Here is a 21,465-nt window from a genome sequence, read left to right as displayed (position 1 = left end):
ATCCCTGGAAACCCCTCTACCCCACAAGAATCGTCCCAGCCATCTTTTAGCGTAAAGGTGAGGAACAAATCTCAGCCACGATCCAAAGAGGGGCGCCACCCCTGGCTGTCCCTGGAAACCCCCCTACCCAACAAGAATCGTCCCAGCCACCTCTTTAGCGTAAAGGTTAGGAAGAAATCTCAGCCACGATCCAAAGAAAGCTTGGTATTTTTAGCACCAAGGCCAGAAGTAGCGTGTCCTTACTCCTTGGTTTACAAAGAAATAAAAACCTTTTCCCCTTCCTTCTTTTGAAGACTACCCCCGCCCCCAGGCTCCAAAGCCGTGCAGGAACGCCTCTTATCTCCACCACAGCCATTTTCCTACTCCTTCGCCCGCTCTCCACGGTCATCCCGTGTATCCCTCGAGACGCCGCCTCCCACAGCTCGTGCTTCTCCCAGGTTCGGCTCCGACAAGGCCAGAGTGGCGTCTGCGCAGCGCAACGGCTCAGAGCGCTCCCTGCGGCTACAAGTGCCCGGCCCCGGGCCAGGCCCGGCCTGCGCCGCGCACCCACTGGGAGGGCGCAGACCCGGGCCGCCCCAAGCCTCCGGCACCGCCCAGAGCGGGACAAAGGGGCGGGCCGGCGACCCGGCCTCGCGGTCCCCAGTGCCGCGCGGACCGGGAGGCGGGTTGCGGTGGGAGAGGGGCGAGGCGGCGGGGGGAGGGGCGGGGCCAGGGCGGGCCCAGGCGCGCGGGGCCGCACCGGGCGGCGCAGGGAAGCGGCGCCCCTTCCTCGGCAGCCGGCAGGCGCCGCGCCTCCGGCCCCGCCCCTCCGCGCCCCGCCCCCGCCACTCGGACGGCCCGAGTCGCGCCCTCCCGCCCCGCGCCGCCGAACTTGCTCTAACTTCCTCGGCCGAGCCGGGCCGCGCCGCCGCTGCAGCCGCCGCGCGCGGGTGAGTAGAGCGCGGAGACTCGGCTGGGGCGTCGGGCCCTGCCCCTTTCTTTGTCTGAGGCCGACTTCCGCGAGCGTTCTCCGGGGGCGAGGGCTGCTCCCTAGGTCCCTGTTTGGCCCCTCAGCCTCCCTCACCGCCTGCCCAGGAGCGGCCCCGCGGGCGGCGCTGGCTTTGTCTGCGAGGATTGCTCGCTAGAGGTTGGAGGCCTCGGCCCGGACCCCGCTGAGCCGAACTCCGGCGCCGGGCGGACGAGAGCCGCGGCGGTCCTGGGGCCGGCACTCCTGGTTCGGTAGCCCTCGCCCCATCCGCGCGCCCCGGCGAGTGCGCGCCCGTGCCGGGCGGGGTGAGGGCGACGGGAGCCTGGACGGCTGCTGCCGCTCGGAGCTCTGCCTCTCGTCCCCAGCAGCGAGCTCGGAGATGGGCCACCCTTTCGGCTCAGTCACCCACCCTCGGTCCCCCGGAGCTCGGGTCCGGGGTGGGGGTGGGCGCAGGCCGGGGCGGGTCGCCCCTTCCTCCTGCCCCGCAGTGGTTGTGCTCAGTCTCCCACGCCGCCGTGGGTCCCACTCTGCGCGGCTTGGGTTTGAGACGGCCGGAGTTTGAGTAGGCGGTGACCCAGCTTCTCCGCGTTAGTCGTGTGGGGTTGTGTTTGGGAGCAAAGCCTGACCCCTGACCTAGCTGGAGTTCTGGTAGAGTGAGGTTTGTGGCTGCGGAGTGTGCTGGTCCCGGGCTGCTGCTGCTTCTCCACCCCTAGAGGTGGGGTGCGGGTGGGTAGGAAGTGCCTGTGTGAGGGTGTGTGGAGGGACTTTGGCCCTGGGACCGCAGGAGCACTTGTCTTGGGGACTTAAAGTTGATCTCCGGAGAGAAGCAGTCCGTGCTAGGGGGAGTCGGGGGAAGTCGTGGGCCCGGGTACTGGCCTGGAGCTGGGCGGAGAGCGGTGGTGAGTGCGGCGGTGTCACACACTCGTTGGCTGTCCTGGCGCTGCTATCCAGGAGGTCAGGCGGTCTTGGGCGGCTGTGCTGAGCATTGTATTGGTGCTTCTGCAGGTGTACTCTTGGCAGTGGTCTGCTCTCCAGGGGATCTTCCTCCCTTCCGAGAGGGGGTTGCTCTTGGGCTAGTGAGTGGCCTGCCAGATCCTCGCCCCTTGACCTTGAAGTCCAGAAGCAGTTAGTGCCTGCTGAGTGCTCCGGCCACCCTTCTCTATTTGTGAAGGGAAACCTGGGGACAGGCCGTCGGAGCACCCCTATGTCCTTGCCATATTTCAGCCAGCCGAGTGGTTGGTGGGGGCGGCCTTCCTTCCAGGGATCTTCCTGGGCCCTGGCATCCCCAGAATGCCCAGACTCTACCATCATGGCCCTGTATGCCCTTCTATCCCCTTAGCTGCCGGTGTGGTCATAGCCTCAAATTGTTGGGCTCAAGTGATCCTCCCACCTCAGCCTCCCAAAGCACAGGGATTACAGGTGTGAGCCACCACGCACAGTCTGATCCCACCCCGATCCCTAACGTTATAGTGACAGGCCCTGGAAATCTAGGGCCACCAGATGTATTTTCCCTTTCCTTCTCATTGTGTTGCACCCCAACTTCAGTTAGGGACTTTCTGGATATATCCATCCCCACATCTCTGAACTCCACTGCTTGGACCACCTAATGTCATCCTCAGTTTACTTAACAAAGCATGGTTGAGATTTCTGTGGGGTGCGAGGCATTGTTGCAGGCACTATTCCGAGTCTGGAAAGTCCCTCACCAGCTATAAACTTGGTGTGGTCTTAGAACCCAGGCTGGACGTGGCATTAGGTGCTCAGTAGTGTTTATTGATCTGAGCTTGATCTCAGTGTAGCAGGATCATTCAGGGAGACGGGGGGGGTCTGAGCCCATGGGTGCTTCTGAAGGTTTGTGGCTGCCCCAGGAAGAAAGGGCATGGAGCTGCAGAATGGTTGGCTGCCCAGGGAAGTGTCCCCTTCACCAGCTGGGCAGCTGTGCTAGTCTCTGAGGACTGGTGAAGGTCCTTCTCATGTAGGAAGTGGCAGGATGAAGTGGGAGAGGAGATGGCTTTGTCCTGAAGGTTGTGGCGGCAGTGAAGTGAAGTTCCCACGGAGGCCGGGGAGCAGGAAAGCCCTGGGTTCTGGAACTATTTCCTGAGGCCTCACTCTAGGCCACCATGTGCTCAAGAATTTGACCCATTTAACTTCAACTGAGGTAGAATTCCTTTTAGCAGTGCCTGCAAGGTGGCATTGTGCCAGGCCTGGGAAACCTTTGCTGGTTTAAAATTTAGTGAAGGACAAGATTATTTCATAGTGATACTAATAGTGAGTTTATTGAGACTTACACGCTAGAAGCTTGACTTGTAATAACTTATTTAATCCTTGAAAACAACGGTGATGGCCAGGCGTAATGGCTCATGCCTGTAATCCCAGCACTTTGGGAGGCCGAGGTGGGTGGATCACCTGAGGTCAAGAGTTCAAGACCAGCCTGACCAACATGATGAAACCCTGTCTTTACGAAAAATACAAAATTAGCTGGGCGTGGTGGCACATGCCTATAATCCCAGCTACTTGGGAGGCTGAGGCAGGAGAATTGCTTGAATCTGGGAGGTGGAGGTTGCAGTGAGCCGAGATCGCGCTGTTGCACTCCAGCCTGGGCGACAAGAACAAAACTCCATCTCAAAAAAAAAAAAAAAAAAAAGAAGAAAACAACCGTGATGTCAACAGCTCCATTTTACAGATGAGGAAACTGTGGTCCCGAGAGGTCACAGAGTAACTTGCTTGAGGTCTCAATATGAGCTGGGTTTTCTCATTTCTTTTTTTTCTTTTTTTGATATGGAGTCTTACTCTGTCGCCCAGGCTAGAGTGCAGTGGTGCGATCTCGGCTCACTGGAACCTCAGCCTCCCAAGTAGCTTGGACTACAGGTGCGTGCCACCACACCCAGCTAATTTTTGTATTTTTAGTAGAGACGGGGTTTCACCATGTTGGCCAGGCTGGTCTCGAACTCCTGACCTCAAGTATCTGCCTGCCTCGGCCTCCCAAAGTGCTGGGATTACAGGTGTGAGCCACTGTGCCTGGCCAGGTTTTCTTATTTCTAATTTAGACAGTATGTTCCTCTCAGAGGTGATTAAAATGGATTCATATACCAAACAAGTCTGGCCCACAGTGGAACTAATGAGTGTTTTCAGTGAAGGTGCCCTTGTATCCCTGCCTGTGAACACATCTCATCTGTCCAGCACAGCCTGGGCACATAGCAGGTACCCTGGAACCCCTGCTGATTGGTGATGTAGCTTCTGTCTCCCTAAGGCCAGGGAATGGGAAGACCAGCACTGCCACATGCAGAAGATTGGGGAGCCACTGCTTGTATTTGTCTGGATAGATCATGTTTTGCTGTGGTAACAGCAATCCCCAGGTCTCAGAGGCTTAAAGCAACAGAGGTTTATTTCTTGTTCACACTGCATATTCATCACTTATCTGCTTTACGTTGTCCTCACTGGGGGGACCCATGGTGATCAGTGGGAACACCCCTGGTGGCTTGGATAGAGGGACAGAGAACATGATGATCCTTGTTTCCTGCCACTGAGTCCTGGTGGCCTTTAACACACCTATGGGAAGGGGATTAGGCTCCTGCTGCCTGTCTCTGCCCTGCCTTGTCAGTCCTTGGACATCTTGCATGTTCCATCCCCTACCTGGATGTGGCCTGTAGGGGCAGCCACCTATCCTAGAAGCAGGAGCAGGTAGCGATACCCAGGCAGGCCTGGTCCTCCCCACCTTTGTGGGACTCAGGGATTGAGCTTGCAGGCATAGGGGTGTGGAAAGCAGTAGTGGTGAGGTGACTGAAGATGGACTCCCACTGGGGACGGGATTGAGTGTGGGGCCAGATCCCTGGTCTGTAGAAGTGAGTAGGAACCCTCTGTTAGTTACATTTTCCCCCTCAGGCCACCTTAGCAGGATTTTGAAGAGTCAGCCACACTGTGGCTCTTGATTTTGTGCGTGGTCACCTGCTTGGTCTCTGGTGATTTCCCTCGGGGCCAGCAGACACTGTTGGAGGTGGTGAGGCCTCAGGTTCTTCTGCCTGATGGTTAACTCACTCTCCTTAGGCATATTTCCACCTTTTCCAGGGCCTCCGTTTTTCTGCCAGTGGATTGAGAGGTGGTGGTGGTCTCCAGCAGGGGTCTCACTCTTGGCAGGCCATCAGAGTACCCAGGGAGCTGCGTAGAATGAAGTTTTGAGAGTCTTTGGTCTAGGTGAATGCCAGCGTTTCAGTTTGCTTATCTTCCATTATAGCAGTGTCCTCTCTAACTGTGAATCAGGGAGGTTATTCATAATATCTCCACATCCATTTTCTCCCTTAATTGCGTATGCTTTTGGTTTAGACAGGGCAAGTAGCCATGTTGGTGGAGCACAGGCCCTGGCAGGGGGGCAGTGTCCAGTGTCTCTCTCGATTAAACGTGAAGATGTGAAGATGAATAACACTGTCCAGCTTGCACAGTGGACGGCGGTGAGGCAAGCTTTCAAGTTGCACCTACTTTCTAGTTGAGTGACCTATACAAGTCTTTGATTTTTTTTTTTTTTCTCTTCCTGGAAAAAAAAAAAGTTGTCTACTTTTCTCATCTGTAAAGTGAGAAGATTCAAGTCTGCCTTTCTTGTCTCACGGGGTTGCAGTGAAGCATTAGTACACTGAGAAGCAAGATCCAAAGTCCCTGAGTTAGGCCTGACACTGGTGTGAGACAGCTGCCATCTCTGGCGGCACTCAGCAAGTGCTCACCAGCAGCTGATTCTGGAAACCTCACTTCCTCTGCTCTTGGGCTTGGTGGGGTTGGGTAGGGTTGGGTGGGGCTGTGGTTTTCTTTTAGGAGGCAGCAGGCCAGGCCTGGAGACCAGAGCTTAAGTGGGCCTGGGCAGGCTGGGGTTGAAACTCTTCACCCCTTGCGGTCTGTTCTGCCTCCCAACTGTGCAGCCAGGGAGAAGGCCTAGAGCCTGTGCCTTTCAGCTAGATAGCTGGAGGAACTGGCTCCTCCCTTCTTAGGCTGTGCTGGCCTGAGCTGGGAGCCTGAGAGCTGGGGCAGTTGTCTCTAAAGTGGCTTCTGGGATTCTGGTAAGAGGTGAGCTCCTGGTGCTGCCTCAGAGTCTTTGTGTTTCCTGGCATTTGGGAGAGCTGGAGTTGGGCTGTCCTGCATGGGTAAGGTTTGGGGAGGGACCAGAACAAGGTGCTAGTGAACCTTCTCTGGGTTTTTCCTGCCTGACTATGCGTCCCAGCTGTTGAGCCTGTGCTCCTGTACACTGCCCAGCGTTGAGAGGAGTTTGGAGCCCTAACATCCAGGAGAGAGGCCCCACGGCAGTGGAAGGAAATGGGTCTCTCCTGAATCTCTTTTGTTTGTACCTCAAGGTCTGAGTGGTGATCCTGGGGATGCTGTGGGACTCTCAGCAGTAGGAGTGTGTCTGTCCCCAATCTGGGTGCCCACCATCTGTGCTCAGGTTCCTCTCCTGTGTCCCTGGGCCAGGCAGACAGGGTCTTTTTCTGGGGCTTGGTAGGGGATGCCAGCCACAGCCCCACACCAAGTAATTTACACACCCTGAGTGAGGGGTGGGAGCAATGGGTCCAGGAAGACTTAGGGAGCTGGTGAAAGAAAAACTTACTCTGGCACTTGTTAAACTGGTAAGGTAGACTGTATTCAGGACTATTACAATAGGTGTAGGAATTATCGCAATGGATTTTGCAGTAGGGGGGAAAGAGTGGGCCAACTCCAAATACAACAAAGAAAAGTGGGAACTTATAGTCAAGGAGCGGAGTGTGGAGGCTCCTGAAAATTTCTAAGAGGGTAGGGAAATTTTTACTAAACTTAGCTAACTGAATTCTTGCTGCAGGCAGGCCAGGGTGATCAGGTTTTACCTGGGAGATAGTAGAGGATGAGAAATACGATCAGGTATCCAGGGTGATTAGATATTGAGGGTGGGGGATTCTGGTTAACAGGATTTTTGCTAAAACTAAGCTGTTAGAGAGAATGGAGCTAGGAGCCCTAGGTCAGGACCAGGTGAGTAGAGAGCTCAGAGGAATAAAGTTTGGTCAGGGATAGAATCTCTGTCAGTATCCCGTGGCTGGCAGTGTCCTGTCCATTCTTCTTGCACTGGCCTGTCCCTCAGGAGACAGGTGTGAGTGTTCCTGAGCTTGGGCCAGTGCAAGAATAGGGGACAGGTTTCTCTCCTTGTAGGTGTCCCTTCTTGTAAGTGTCACTCTCTTTTTTTCCAGAAACCTTGGTCCTTTTCAGCATCTGCTGGCCCCTTGTCCCTTGGCTCCCTTGCTCTTGGTCTGCTGGATTTCCCCTCTGCACCCAGGAAATCGCATGGACCTGGGTCCTTAATTTCCTACAGCCCACCAATTTTGCTGTTTATAACAGCTATCCCCCTCTAGCCTTCTATTGCCAAATCTGTTGGCTGTCAGACCACAGCCATGTTACTTTGGACTATTTTTTTTGCCCCCTGAAACTGAGCTCCTGCTGCAATTTGTATTTCCTGCTCTCGCTGTCCTGGGCAAACCAGTCTGACAACTTTGTGGTTCTCGCTCCCACCTCCATCAGCCTGGGGATTGACTGTCCCATTTGTCTGAGCTGGGCAGAGGGAGGTGCTGTGGGGGATGGATCTCTTCCACTTGCCTGGACTGCACACTCCTGTGGCCTTCTAGCTGGAGCTCCTGGGCATTTTGCCTATGGGAGCTTCACCAGCTTCCTTCTGTCTGAGGCCTTCAGGTCCCTGCCTCCAGCCTACCTTGTTCCTCCTTCTCCGTGAGTGAGGCTCCTCCTTTTCTCTGTGGCCCTCCTGTCTACTTGATCAGACTCTGCCTCTCTTGAGGGCCAGCTCCCTCCAGCCTCCCCTGCACAGGTGACCCTGTTTGGCCTGCCTCCTTTTCTTGAGGCTGATCTTGTCTCAACAGTCAGCTTTTCAGGAACCAGGCCCTTGCTGTTGTAAGGAAAACCTGTCAGCTGTGGATGGGGCCTTCCCTCCTTCCTAGAGGCTCTGTAGCTAGCTTCCACCCTTGCAGTGGGACAGTGGTGGTGACAGAACCCTGCTCTCTGCAGCCATCCTACCTGCCACAGTCATTGTGTTTTGTAACTCTAGTAGTTTCCTGTGAAATACAAGTGATGGTATAAATGTAGATAGGTTTTTGAGGGGGGCATGCCAAAATCAGAGTTGGTGGTAGTGGCGGGGGATTTATTCCCAAGGGCTCTGGGATGCTAAGTGTGTGAGCGAAGAGGAACAAGTGGCATGTGCCCAGGATGGGGTGGGGAGGGCAGGTTTAGTAGAGGGCTCCTCTGGCGTAGCGTAGCCCTGACGCTCCCCTCCATGGCATGACTGATGAGGTGGCAAAGGCAGGTGCCAGGATTTGGTGCGTTGAGGATTAGTGCCTGAGTTGGGCTCTGCTCACTCCTGCAGAAAGACTGTTGGAGAGGGGCTGGTCTTGGTTTCACAGAGGATTGTGGGATTACAGGCAAGACCTGCTGAGGGCTTGCACTGAGCCACCGAGAGGAGCAGAATGAGATATGAGGGCTTCAGGTGCCAGTTTGATTCTCACTGTTGTGAGATCTCATTTGTGCCTTTTTTTTTTTTCTTCAGACAGGGTCTCACTCTGTTGCCCAGGCTGGAGTGCAGTGGCCCTATCACAGCTCACTGAAGCCTCCACCTTCCTGGCTCAAGTGATCCTCCCGCCTCAGCCTCCTGAGTAGCAGGGACCACAGGCATGCAGCACCACACCCAGCTAATTTAAAGAATTTTTTGTAGAGATTGGATCTTGCTATGTTGCCTAGGCTGGTGTCAAACTCCTGGGCACTTCATTTGTGCTTCTTAATTCAGGGGCTACTTATTGAACATATTTAGCAGTCTTCAGAAAGCATCTTATTCTGTAAGGGGAACCAAATATACCCATTCCCTGTCTCTGGCCTTCTTTCCCTGTGGTCTGGGCAGTCATTAGGAGGTGTTTATTTCTGTCTGCTCTGGTGGCCTAGGGGGTAGGAATGGGGTGGGATGGGATGTGATGGGGTGGGGTGGGGTGGAGGAGTTATTCTACATAGATAGAGTTCTGTTTGTGAACCACTCCCTGCCATCCACATCTCTCACTCAAATGGTCTGGCCAGTCCTGGTTCTCATGGTCATTGTGTCATTCCCCTCAGCAGCAGGAAAGGCTGAAATGGTTTTTGTATTGTTCCTTAGGGGGAAAAATCACTTGGAGGAAGTATATCAGTGCTTCTGAGTGCAGAGTATTTATTGACACGTCAGTTAAAGGAAGCTTTTAAACAACATATATGTATTCCTTTAGTGAGGAATAAATCTACAAGTGCATCTCACAGCTCCATTTTGCAGCTTCCATTTCCTGGAAGGTACATGGAGTTTAGTGGTTAGGGAATGGGGTTTTGAGCTGGGATTTTGGAGAAACTGTTTTTAGCCTGTCCTTGGAATTGGGCCAGGCCTAGAAATCTGTTGAAATAGCTTTCTTTAGTTGCTGAAACTGGGATGTGTTCATAGCACTAGGACCTCGAGCTCCACTGATGACTGAGTGGGGAGGGCTCAGAGAAGGGTCCCTGTGGATGCCTGGGATGCCTGGGTTTCAGCCCCGCCTCCTGCATCGCCTACATTGCCTGAACCTTAGGGTCTTACAGTTTTATCATGAAGTGGGCTTGGCAGCAGATGGTCTGGTTTGTTTTGTGCCTTTGTCAGAATCTGCTCTTGCTCTTCTTAGGAAAACTTTCTATTTCGAGACTTGTGGTGGAGTCGTAAGCAGGGAGCCCTATGAGTTGGTGAGTCTGTATCCCTGAAGCTGCCACTGCCTGACCCCCTCCTTCCCCTTGATTCCTTTCCCCTCCCCGTTACTCTGCCTTTTTCTAGGGAAACACCAGAATCTGCCTGCAGACAGCTACAGGTAAAATTGCGTGTCCAGCCACAAACTTTAGGCGTTTTAAATATTAATGTAGGTTTAACATTTTTATTTACAAAAATGTATACATGATGAAAAACACATAACAAAGATACACGGTGAAAACTCCTATTTCTATCCCTGACCCCTTCAGTTCTGCTCCCCTGAGGCCCCTGTCACCAGATGTTCAGTGCCTAGTCAAGCGTGTCTGTATTCCTCTCTTGTTTATTACCCCAGTGGTATACTAATTATGCTGTTTTGCACTTCCTGATTTTTACTCTAAAAATTTATCCCAGGATTGTTCCATTTTAGCACACATAGTTTAGTCCGTTCTTTTTAACAGCAGCGCGTGATTCTGCTGTACAGTGAATGATGACTCACTTTACCAGCCCTCTATTGATGGATTTTGAGGTTGCTTTCAGTATTTTGTTTCTATAGGCTAAGCTGCAGGAGTGTCTTACACATGCTGTAGGTCTGTAGTGGAAATGACTAGATGTGGAGTTACTGCATTAGGTGTGTAAAAGGAAAAGAAACATGCGGTTTGATTCCGAAAGGGGGAATGAAAGTTTACGAAGTTTTCTTTTGGAGGGATCTTGGCCTTCTACAGAGACAAGAGCTAGAGAAACTACTGGGAAGGCATGAGGGGTGCCAGTGTGTTGGTTCCCACCCAAGTCCATCTTTGGTTCAGTTCAGGCCAGCCTGTCTCCGTGAGCTCCATATTTACAGCCCTTGGCTGGCCCTCTGGGTCACGCGGCCTGTGCCCCTAAAAGTGTGAGGAGTCAGCCAGAGCGAGCTGGGGTGTAGGGACAGGGGGGAGCAGACTTCCCATAGTGGGTTCCAGCAGCCTCATGACCCTGCAGGACCTATGTGGGGTGAGAAGGGGGAGCGTTGGTTGCAACAAGCTGGAGCTGGCGTCAGCTTTTAGGGGAGCAGATTTTCTCGCAGTGTCAGGGGTTGGTGTGAGGATCGGCCTCCTGCTCTAGCCTCCCTTGGCCTTTTGCTGCTCTGCAGACCTCCCTGTTCAGGCGACCTCGCTATTCAGGCCGCCTTGGGCCTGATTGCCACCCTGTGATTTTAAAAGCCTGCGTAAAAGGCCCCTGGTGAAAATAATAGATGGGTTTTGTGTTTTGAGCGGGCGCTTCCTTTCAGAACAGAAACGGGGTACGGTTCTTCCTGGGATGGGTGGGGAAGGAGGGACAGTCGTGAGAGCATGTTGGAGGTGCCCACTCCGTGTTGGGAGCTCTCTGGTTGTTTCCCTGTGTGGCTCTCACTGCCCCATGTCAGGGCAGGGTGGGAAGCAGGGAGACTTTAGGGCTGGCTGGCAGATAGACCTCCTAAATAGACCCTGACCTGGTGGGTCTGAGGCCTGTGTCCCTGCCATGGCTCTCCCACCCTTCTTCTCAGAGAACTTCTCACCATTGCAGTTACATGCAGTCCCTGTGAGAAGGCCAGAGCTTCCCATGTGCAGCTCATTGTCTGGGCCAGGGTCCTTGGTAGCACAGAGGTTTCTATTGTGGCCTGGTGGCAGTGAGGGCTGACCTGTAGGGCTGAGGAGGCGGGACCTGGGGCCTCACAGCGGAGCTATTCAGGGGCTCTGTCCTGGTTTCCTGCTGCTTTCCATTGTAGATTTTTTTGGGGGAAGGGTGGGAGGGGACTAGAGAAGGAGGAGAGTGGGAGAGGGAGTGGTCAGTGCAGCTATTGTTGCTGATAGCAGGAGCCCATTATGCTTAATAGAGGGTCCATTTGCAGACAGCCTTGAGCTACTCCAAGGCCCATCATGTGTTCTCAGATTCTAGTTTCTGCCCCTGTCAAGATCCCCCTTTGCCCTTCTCAAGTCCCTGTGCTTGCCTGGAACACCTCTGGGTAAGAGTTCTGAGCAGCTGGGCAAGGAGCAGCTTGTGCCAGGCTTGTCGGCCACCTGCCCACTGCTTTGGGGAGTGAGTTCTGCCGAGTCTTCCCGGCCCAGCTGTGCCCTTGGGTGGGGGCCAGGCACGTGCCTGGGTTGCTATTAGTCTCCCAGGCCCCCCACTTGCTTTGTGCCTCAGTGCTCAGCCCAGTGCCCCCTGTTCCTCACGCGAGCACTCAGCTGCTGAAAAGCCTGTGTGCTGGCGGCTCAGCCTGCAGCCACCCCCGCTGCAGGAGCCACAGCCATTTGCCTTTGTTCTGCCATCTACAGGCTCTTGAATCTCAGGCTGGCAGTGGGCAGCAGGCAGCCAGCACACAGCGCTGGCGGGGTGGAAGCCCTTGTGACATGAATCTGCCCACTGAGCCAAAGGCATGGCAGCCCCCTGGCTGCACCCCTAATTCCTCTGGCTGTACCCCTATCTCCCAGCCATGCTGAGAGAAGCACAGAGTATCCCCTCTTACTGGATCAGAAAGATAGTGACACCTATCTTTCTGATAGGTGGGAAGGATAGTTCCCACCTACAGTGGGAACAGAGAGAGGTCTCACCTGTTTTGGGCCACCGAGGTGCACACTAAAGAGAGAGAGTGTTAGCCTCTGGGTCTTTGGCAGAAAAAGCCACTCTCAGGCACAAAGGATGCTCGTTCTTAATCTCTTGGTCTTTGTTGAAAACAGAGGCAGGATTGGTTAAGAATATTTTTTATTTTGGTCCCTATGGTTGTGAGGACTTTAACTCAGGGGAACTGTCCCCTGCTCCTTCACATCTGAATCTCTCCCTTCTCTCCCCCACCACTTCTTGGTGGGCAAAATGAGAGCATTCTCTCTGGGGGTACAATTTCAGCTATGTGTGGGGTTGCAGGCAGGGTGAAGGCCACTCTCACCCGCTGTCTGACTTCTCTATCTGAGGTGTGCCCGCCCCAACCCATACTGTCTCCTTTCTAAACCACAGACAGAATCTGTGAGGCACCTGCCTTTGAAATAGAGTTGTTTTGTATAGAACTCATAACTCCCACTAGTTTTCATGTGTTTAGCATTATATCTTACCCTTTCAAAACCCATCTTGGCTGTCTTATTTGATTCTCTTATCAGCCAAGTCTTACAAATCAGGAAGCAAGCCTCAGCCCCAGATGGGGTTGCACCTTGGAGTGTCCTCATTTTATTTTATTTTTTGACATGGAATCTTGCTGTGTTGCCCAGGCTGGAGTGCAGTGACATGAATATGGTTTCGTGTAGCCCCCACCTCCCAGGCTCAAGTGATCTTCCTGCCTCAGCTTTCCCAGTAGCTGAAACCATAGGCACGCACCACCATGCGTGACTGATTTTTAAAAATTTTTCATAGAGATGAACTCTTGCAATGGTTGCCTTGGCTGGTCTTGAACTCATCTCCTGGGTTCAAGCTGTCCGTCCGCCTCGGACTCCCAAAGTGCTAGGATTACAGGTGTGAGCCACGGCACCCAGCCCTCATTTTAGCAAATGTAGCACCTACAAGACCCAAAGTAAAAAGAGCTGGTGCTCATCGTGAAAGGCATTGAAACACAGATGCCACTTTGGTGGGGGGTGGGGTATGTTAACAGAAAAACCAAAGTCTCTAAAATATTTTAAAGAGGTTTATTCCGATCCAGTGAGTGTCTGCGGCCTGGGAAAAGCACAGTCTCAAGAGTTGCAGGGAAAGGGTGCTCGAGGCCATCGGATTACAGTTTTGTTTTATACATTTTAAGGAGGCAAAAGTTACAGGCAAAGGCATAAGTCAGTACATGAAAGATATGCATTAGTTAAGCCCAAAAAGGTGGGATATCATGAAACAGGCTTACAGGTCATAGGTGGGTTCAGAGATTCTTTAATTTGTAATTCGTTAAAGGAGTAAAGCTTTGTTCAAAAATTTAGAGTCAGCAGAAAGGACTGGTAAGATAAGGAAGTCTGTTAACCAATACACACTGGGTTAGAGCTGTGGGGTGAGTGACTTAACCCTTGTCTGGCATGGCCTTCGGTCCTCTTTATATTTCGGTATCTTATTGTCACAAAGAGTCTTGTTTCTTAGTCTTATAATCTCTATTTTAATATTAATGATGGTCAGTTTTTCTGTCTAAATCTCAAAAGGAAGGAGGTATGTAATGAGGCCTTTCCAACCTCCTCCTTGTTGTGGCCAAGAGCTGTTTTTCAGGTTTCTCTGGGGTCCTCGTGGCCAAGAGGGTCTGTTTAGTTGGTTATGGGGCTTAGAGTTTTATTTTTAGTTTACAGGTTGTTGGACCCAAACAAGATTGGGAAAGTCACGATCGAGGCAGCTCAGTATTCTTTCTGGGAAAAACACAATGGATGTAGAGGCTGGGGTTTGAATTCTGGCTTACTGGGTGACCTTGGTGGGTCACTTCCTGGGGTGTAGATTCTTACTAGAAAATGGAAGTGTTGCTCAGAGGAACTTTGGGAACATTTTAGCTGTAACCCTTGGAATTCTATTAATCTAACTCCAAAATGGTTCTATTACTCTAACTCCACTACCTGGAATCTCTCTTGCCAACTCAGGATCCTTTGGAAGAAAATGTCATCAGATGGAATTAACAAAGGGCCCCGCTTTTCCTGGGCATTTCTTCCTCAGGTTCTTGAGGGGTGGTGATGATCACCTCAACAGATGCCTGTAGTTTTCAAATGGAAACCGAGCCACCCTGAGCCCAAACACACACTCCCAGTTCTCAGGTGCTGAGTATGGCCCCTGGAGCTCACTGATGAGTAGTCTTACCTTGGACCTCGCCTTGGCTTTTCTTGGAAATGGCACATTACTTTTGTTTATTAGTGTAGCCCCTCTGTTGTGAAGTGGAATCCAGGGAGAGGGAAGTAAAGCTTTTAATTTTACCTCCTGCCAAAGTGAGGCCAAGCTCTTAAATGTAAAAACAAACTTGTTAAAAGTAAAAACGAAAACAATATCCCCATTCCTCTTCTTTGGGGGTGGAGACTGGGTTTAAATTTTGCCTCTATTTTGTCAACAGGTTCTGGGAGACAAAATGTTCTTTTCCTGGTGACCTTTCAGGCTGGGTTTCTGCCCTTTATGTGCCTTTCCTGGCCCAGCCTCCATCCTCTGGGCCCACCAGCCCTAACCAGCACTGCCTACCAGGCCCCCCTGTGCCTGCTGCCTGTCTGACTTCCCCCCATTGTCTTCGGGGCCAGCCTGTGTCACTGCTCTAGGCTGTGTTTCTGCCGGGCACGACACAGGAGGGCGGTGGTCTTGGCGGAGGCAGGTCTCTATCATTTGGTTAGAGTAGCTTTTATAGCTGAGAAATGGGAATAAAAATAATCTGTGAAGATCCAGTGGGATGCAACAAAATCCCGAACAAATCCCAAAATTAAAGCATTCCTCCAGGGAAGCTGATTGCATCCTTGTAAATCAAGCACAATAAAGATGGGTGGCTTTCTTCCCATGACTTGCTTTAATGGTTGTTTTCCTTCTCTGTGTCAGTGTTACATCCTTACTATTCAAAGTGCCATCCACAGACCTGCTGATGGGCAGAATGGGCATCACCTGGGAGCTTGCTGAGCTATAGAATCTTGGGGGCCTCCATCCAGATCAGCTGGATCAGAATTTGCATTGTTAACAAGGTAACCCAAGTGATTTGAATGCTTTTTCAATTTTTTTTTTTTTTTGGTGAGATAGGGTCTGACTCTACACCCAGTGGTACAATTAAGGCTCGCTACACCCTTGACCTCCTGGGTTCAAGCGATCTGCCAAAGTGCTGGGATTACAGGCCCAAGCCGCCGTGCCCGGCCTGAATGCACTTTCATGTTTGAGAAGCACAGCCTCAGCCAGCCGCACTGTCATGCTTGCGCCTTTGCTTTGTTAGCCTGTTTCGTCTTTACCCACTTGCTTTCCTGAAAGTTGCCGACTTTAAACAGGTTTGGCAGCCCCTGCTCTGCAGTCCTTCCCCTCTGGGTGTGCAGTGTACAGCAGTTATTCCTTGGTGCCGGGGATGTCTTGGAAATGGAACTAGTTCGAGAAAGCCCCCTTGGTCCAGAGCCCTGCTGGTGAGGTTATCTTTGGGACAAGGGGGTGGGGGTGGGGACAGGGGGTGTAACTGGAGCCCTCCTGGGTGAAAGGACAGCCCTAAGCCTTCCTGGCCATCTGGTGCCACTTGCCCCGCCCTGTTCCAGCTGGAGAACAGGATCAGAATCAGGTCGTAAATATCGTTTGCTTTTGGAAGAAACACAAAGCATTTTCTATAAAGATGTTTTGGTGTATATTGCAGATAAATAAATAATCCAGAAGAGGGACTGTAAATTTGTATTTTGTAGTAGTTTTGCAGCAGAAAACAGTTTGAGGTGCTCTCCTGATTTCACTTTATGCCTGCACATCCCCTGCATTCTGGCGAAGGTTGGGGCTTTGTGGGGAAGAGCTTGCGTCCCTGGGAATGAGACCCTGACTCTCCTGCTCAGCTACCCAAGGGGCCCCTTGCCTTTCTGGCTCTGTTTTAGGGGATGATCTGCTTTCTCCTGACTCTTGATTTCCTCTCAACCTTTTCCAGCAGTTTCTCACCATTGATTTGCAGTTTAAAAAATTCTGCCCCCTTGACATTCACAAGGCACACTTCGTTTTATTTTTCCCCACTGGGCTTCACTTTTCATGGCTTCTTTGGAAAGGATTTTTGTTTGTTTGTTTTGTTTTAGCTCTGTAAATCTTTTTCCCCCAGGCTGGGGGAGCCAGGCCCTGGGGTGGGCTGGAAAGTGTCCCACCCTAGACTCAGAAGTTTTCCGGATTGCCATCCTTTGAGGTGGGTTTTTTTGTCTTAAAACACAGTACAGTTGTCCCTTGGTGTCCTGTTTCCAAGGGAGATTAGTTTTAGCCCCCACACTTAGTAGTATTTGCATATAACCTATGTACTTCCCCCCATATACTTTAAGTCATCTCTAGATTACTTATAATAACTAATACAATGTAAATGCTATGTAAGTATTATATAATTTAAAGCATTTGTAATTTTTTTTTTCTTTTTGAGAGAGAGTCTTGCTCTGTTGCCCAGGCTGGAGAGCAATGGCACGTTCTCAGCTCACTGAAACCTCCACCTCCCAGATTCAAGCAATTCTCCTGTCTCAGCCTCCTGAGTAGCTGAGACTACAGGTATGTGCCACCAGGCCCACTAATTTTTCTATTTTTATTAGAGACTGGGTTTCACCATATTGGTCAGGCTGGTCTTGAACTCCTGACCTCAGGTGATCCACCTGCCTCCCAAAGTGTTGGGATTACAGGTGTGAACCGCTGTGCCCAGCCTTTCCTGAATATTTTTGATCCTGGTTACTTGAATCTGAGGATGTGGAACCTGTGGATATATGGAAGACTGACAGTATATTCTAGCTGACTGTGCAATTTTGTATAAAAAGATTTTTAAGCATCTTACAGCCATAATCTTTATGCCTTTCAGGCATGGAAACATAGAGAATGAGGAGTAAATATAATTCTAAACTCTCTTATGTAGTTTCTTTGTGACCTGTACAAAGAGAACACTTCAAATCTACATTAGGCATGTAGGTCAAATCCCTGCAGCCTACTGGAGCAGCTCCTGTAACAGCCAGCTTTTAAAGACTAAGTTATTAGAGCAAAGTTTATTTCTCCCCAAGAATGGGCCACTCATCACTTGGAACATCTGTCGTGTTCAGGAGTGGCTCCCACCCCAATGGTGTCAGCCCTGCAAGGATGACCATGCTGGTTTTGTCTTGGTATCATCTGCAGGACCCAGCCTGGAGCCGGGGATACACTGAAGGCTCTGTTAATAATCTTCATTGGAGGGTCAGTCTCGGGGTGAGACAGTTGCCTGCTGCCAGGATGCGTTGCAGTGTGTCCCTCCCTATCTTCAGGCACAGCTCTCGATCCCAAACTGGGGAGCTTCTAGATGTGCTGCCCTCATCTAGTACACATTTAAACTAGCTGCTTTAGGGAGGATTTCCTGACCAGCTTGCCACCACCACCACCTCCTCCTCTCTGCCCTCCAGCATCTACTTGACTGCATTTAGTGAAGGGAGTCATGTTCTGAGTCCCCTGAGTCAGGCACAGGTCCCACTCTGAGTTGGTGTTTGTCTCCACGGCCGCATTCTCGTTGTCTTGCATGCAGCAGTGCCCTGAACATGTAGAAACAAGTCTTTAGGTGCTTGTCTCCCACAGCAAAAGCCTTTTCACCCCATAGGCTTGGCAGGTGAGCCTGTGCACTGATGGATTGCTGGGTGGGTTGCTTTAACTTTGCTGATCTAGGGAGGCCACAGGGCCCAGCCCAGTCCTCCTGAGGTGTGGAGGCACAGCACCTTGGACCCCGTGGGTTCTTGTTCACATTGGGAATACTAGTGTAGACTGGGCCCAGACTCTCCACGTTTGTTTGCAACTAGCTGAGGAAGAGGCTCTGATGTGCTCTTACCAGGGGCATGTAAAAGGATTCTGTGTGTAGACATTTCATGTAGACTTAGATTTTCAGAAGCAGGCCTGTCATGATGATCAGGGTATGGATATAGGACACATGCACTATGCCTGCCTTGGCCTAGCATCCTCCCGTGAGTGGGCAGCTTCACCTTCAATGGCAGAGGGAAGTAGGTTGGGACATCAACTGGGAAGCCAAGGTGCCAGGCCTCCTTTTGCCTAGCCATTTGAGAAGTGGGGGTGGGGTGGGTGGCAGGTGTAGGGTGAGTGGCAGGTGTGGGTGACCAGGCCCTGCCTCACCTGGGTGGGCAGGTGTTGCCCTGAGGCTGCTGGTGCAGTTGAATGAGCTGCCTGATGAATCATTCTGAAAATCTCTAATGGATGCTGGGCGTGGTGGCTCATGCCTGTGATCCTAGCACTTTGGGAGCCTGAGGCAGTAGGATGGCTTAAGCAGGAGTTTGAGACCAGCCTGGGCAACATAGGGAGACCCCATCTCCCTGTGTAGCTGGGACTGCAGGTGTGCCCTGAGGTAGGAGGATCACTTGAGCCCAGGAGGTCAAGGCTGCAGTGAGCCGTGATGGTGCCACTGCACTCCAGCCTGGGTCACAGAGTGAGGCCCTGTCTCAAAAACGTAAAAGTGAAAATCTCCAATGGGGCCCAAGGCCTGAATGTTTTGTTTGCTGTTTTTTTTTTTTTCTCCAAGAAGGACCACAAACTCTGTGTTTCAGTTACTTGAAGCCAGTTATTTTGTAGTATCTGCCTTAATTTAAGTTTGTTTGTTGTTTCCTCATGGTTAGATACAAGTTTTGCAGTTTTGTCAGGAATACTGCAGAAATGGTGAGTCCTAGGTGCATCCCCTTGGGAGGCACATGTTGTGGGTCTGAGTCATTACTGGTGATATTAACAATGATCGCTTGCTTATGGTGATGTCTGCTGGGTTTCTCCCCTCTAAGTTACTATTTTGTTCTTTGTAAGTGTCCTGTGGGGAGATACTTTGAGACTATGCAAATACAGTGTGCTATTTCATGTCAAACTCATGACTGGTTTTAGGACCCATTGCAGATTCTGGGCACAGTCGGTTGTTTCTGTCATGGATATTGAATGCGATGATTTAATTCCATAATTCCTCCTACATTTATCGTTTAACTATATGGAACTGCTGTAGCTATGTATCATTGTGCTACACATAACTTTTCCTTCTCTCCTGTTTATCTCTGTGTGTGTATTAGAATGGGCTCATGAATTCTTATTTTATTCAATGAGTTAAAATCCATTGTTATTATTGTTTATTTTGCTGCTCAGATTGTTCCAGATTTGGCCAGTGGGGGCTTTGCTTTTTCAAGCTGCTGTGAATGACAGCTCTTCAAAACGTGCATTTCCAGGCCTATCACAGTTCTGTTGAACTAGTTGCCATAAGATTCTGGAGGCAGCTCCTTGAGCCATTCTGCTGTCCTGTGGAGTGTGGCATCAGTCGCACTAGGCCCATGGTTTTTAGTGTGCACCTTGTGAAGCCTTCCTTTCCCCCAGCCACCTGAAGATAAAAGTGTCCTGCTCTGCCTGCCTCCATGTTGGGTTTCTGGGTCAGAGTTTCTTTGAACAAAGCCTTCTGTAGCTTAAAAAATAATAAAAATAGTAAGCTTAGAAGTCACTGGACTAGGTGACCTCCATTCCAGGCCCAGTGCTTCTCCCACTGAGGCCTCCCCTGACTCACATCCACCCACTCTGCTGCTTTCCTGATGACAGCACTGAGGTAGACAGAGGCCTCCTCTCACCAGGTTAACGAGGAGGCCCCTCGGTGTCCTGAAACTCGGCAGGTTTTGGGTTGTGGGTTTTTGGTGGTGGAAATTCACAGTGCTTCAGTTGCTAAGATCAGGGTTTTTACAAGATGCCAGGCACTGAGACCCTCAGACCCGTTGGAGAGCCTGGTGGAGCTCAGAGCTGGGGCCCAGCCTCTCCTGCACCTCCACGTGGAGGCCATCCAGGGCTGGCGGTCAGGGACTTGATGGCCTTGGAAGCCGGGGGCCCACCTTCCCCACCCTGTGCCAGGGCAGTGTTTGTCACCCTGTGATAAAGGAGGGGATCCAGCCCCCCCGACATTGTGCAGCTGTGTAGTGACTTCCCACAGTAAAGAGTCAAACTTCTTCACTCCAGTGAGTGGTTGCTGCCACCGTGGTGGGTTTTTTTTTCTAATTAAAGTTTTTTTTTTTCTTTTTTGATATAATCCACAGGTTCACATGCCACGGTGTCTGATTTTGCAGTGTTTCTGGTGGCCCCTGGATGTGGCATTTGGGTTAATGAGGGAATGGATCAGGGATGTACATGAACAGTTCTGGCTCTAAGGGGTGAGTCAGAGAGAGCCGAGCCCCTCCTATCCTCAGAGGGTGAGATTCTTGTGGGCAGCTGAGCAGCCTGCCCTGGCCTGCCTTAGTGATTCTCTCTCCTACTGGGGCCCATTCCCTTTCATATTCGCCTGCCCCCTCCTAGGCTTCTCTCCCTGGGTCTGCCTGTTCCTTTGGCCTGTGAATGTTCCCCAGCACCTAGCGGGCTCTAGAGACCCCCTTCTCAGATGGTAGGAATGTCCAGGCCCCAGGTGCTACTGGAGGGGCAGCAGAAACTCCTCCTTCCTTGGGGGATGTGGCTGCCCTCCCTTGGGATGGGCCTGTGATCAGGTCAGAGGCCAGTTCTGGGAGCCTCAAAGGCCAGGTGGTGTTGAAGGATTGGCTTTGGAGAAGGAGAGGGAAGGAGAGATAGCAAGGATAATTTGGGGGCATGGGGTGTAGCTCCGGATATGGGTGGTGGGTGTTGTCATTGTCAGTTGGGTCCTTAGAAAAAGAGGGGCCAGAGGAGGGGTGGGGTTGAAGGTAGAGAGCCGGGTAAGAGACCTTCAGACCTTCCCTGTAAGGTCATGAGGAACTGACCTGTGCCCTCAGGAGGGGAGGGGAGGGGAGTGGAGGGGAGGGGTGGTATTGGAGTGTGAGGAGTTTAGGAAAGCTCCTGAGTGTCCGAGTGGGTGAAGGCTGAGGGATTCCGGGTGGGGCCCCTTGGTCCATGCTCTGTCTGGTATTTGTGCCTGGTGCTTATGTGGAAAGATGCAGATCTCTGGAACCATCAGCAGAGTAGTGTTGGAGGCATGTGATTATCCCATAGGAGGGGCAAACACTCCAGGGACATCACTCTCGGGAAGCCTGGGGAGCTCACAGTGCCTTTGTGCAGGGTCAGGCCACATGGTTTGAGCCAGACCTTCCCAACACTCAGTTCACTTTTCTCCACTGTCATGTCATCCGGCTTCCTTCCCTTGGGGCTTCTCTCCCCTCTTCCTCCCTCATGACCCCTTATTTGTATATAAAAAATGAGCCTGTTGTCT

General features: G+C 51.7%; 1 protein-coding gene across 11 annotated transcripts in view; it reads left to right on the top strand.

The window, feature by feature from the left end:
• The first annotated feature begins 752 nt into the window (after positions 1-752).
• TSPAN14 (tetraspanin 14) overlaps positions 753-21,465 on the top strand; it is a 63,810-nt gene continuing 43,097 nt past the window's right edge. For 2 of the 11 annotated variants that reach the window (XM_055275533.2, XM_055275532.2), the window contains exon 1: positions 771-929. The gene's annotated coding sequence lies outside the window, so the exon portion shown is untranslated. Of the gene's footprint in view, positions 930-964; positions 1,127-9,639; positions 9,820-15,164; positions 15,305-15,706; positions 15,728-18,421; positions 18,631-18,816; positions 18,939-21,465 lie in introns of those variants that run through there. The other 9 variants (XM_063638152.1, XM_063638153.1, XM_055275526.2 and 6 more) reach the window with 9 other exon arrangements.

The sequence above is a fragment of the Symphalangus syndactylus genome, chromosome 4 (assembly GCF_028878055.3).
Source record: "Symphalangus syndactylus isolate Jambi chromosome 4, NHGRI_mSymSyn1-v2.1_pri, whole genome shotgun sequence".
NCBI lineage: Eukaryota > Metazoa > Chordata > Mammalia > Primates > Hylobatidae > Symphalangus > Symphalangus syndactylus.
Note: the sequence above shows the minus strand (reverse complement) of the source record. Positions and strands in the feature narration are given on the sequence as shown.